We start from the raw sequence: 1,188 nt of genomic DNA, 5'->3' as shown, positions 1-1,188 counted from the left end.
ATGCATGTACCTTTTTTGTTCCTTATAAAAATACAGTTTATACTGAATACATCAGAAAACATAAATATAAAATTTCTAAACTTTGTGCAAAACTCGGGAAAATGCAATAATTTTGCATACAAATTCGCAACTTTCTATTCAGACTTTTTTATAAAAATTTTGAAAATGAAAATGCAGCCCATAAAAATTTAGTTGATTTTTGGTATTGTTTTTACTGAGAGTTTTTTCCAGACAAACTATGTTCGACATTTTTTTGTATGCGGAAGACACTCAGCAAAAAATAAATAATTGCAAGAAATCAACGAAATTTTCTGGTAACTTCAGACTTGCACTTTACTAATTGGCTCAAAAGCTACATTTTCAAAATTTTTCCCGGACATGTCACTGTTTTAGACTATTTCTCCCGGTGTCCCGGTCCAACCTTAAAATGTCCCGGGTTTCATTTAAGTGTCCCGGTTTTCGATTTGATGGCACAAATTTTGAATAAATACACTGAGAGAAAAAATGCGTTGTAATATTAAGAAAAATTTTATGAATTTACTGGGGGAAATAACGCAATAAACATGAACATTTTTTATTTGATTATCGTTTAAAGGGTTCGTATTTAAAAACAATACTTTCATACCACGAACAAGTGGTGTTGAATCAAAATGAACATTTGAATGTACATTTGCATGTCTGGCTGTAGCCGAGTGCACGAAGATGCTTGCCACAATTTGCTAATTTCCAGAGCGTCAGGGTTCAAATCCCATTACAGGCAGCATGGAATTTAAATATTTTTTTAACTTAATTATGAAAAAGCAATCGGTAATTGCAAATCGCTTCATTTTAATATGGGCGTATTTGAATTGAATATATCTATACTATATACTAAAATTTGTATACTTAAATGTATTACGAGTTGGGTTGGTGCTCTTTCATATGCGATTTTTTTTTTTTAATTTAGCACGTTTTGCACAAGCAATAGTTGATAATTAATATAAGTATGTATCTAAATACGTTAAAATGACATGCACAGAGTTTTACAATTATATTAAGCAAAAGCCAGAAGTTTTGAAACAAGCTCACAGCAACGAAACAAATGACTGATATTTTAATGTTACCTTGTATTTAATGTTTTTTCATTGATTACTTATAAGTACCGTGCCGTACAAAATTATTGGCTCGGATACTCTTTCATCTGATCAC

Source organism: Rhagoletis zephyria, unplaced genomic scaffold (assembly GCF_001687245.7).
Source record: "Rhagoletis zephyria isolate East Lansing unplaced genomic scaffold, Rhagoletis_zephyria_1.1 Rzeph_scaffold_01351, whole genome shotgun sequence".
Classification (NCBI taxonomy): Eukaryota; Metazoa; Arthropoda; class Insecta; order Diptera; family Tephritidae; genus Rhagoletis; species Rhagoletis zephyria.
The sequence above is the reverse complement of the archived record's forward strand: the minus strand, read 5'-3'. Positions refer to the sequence as shown.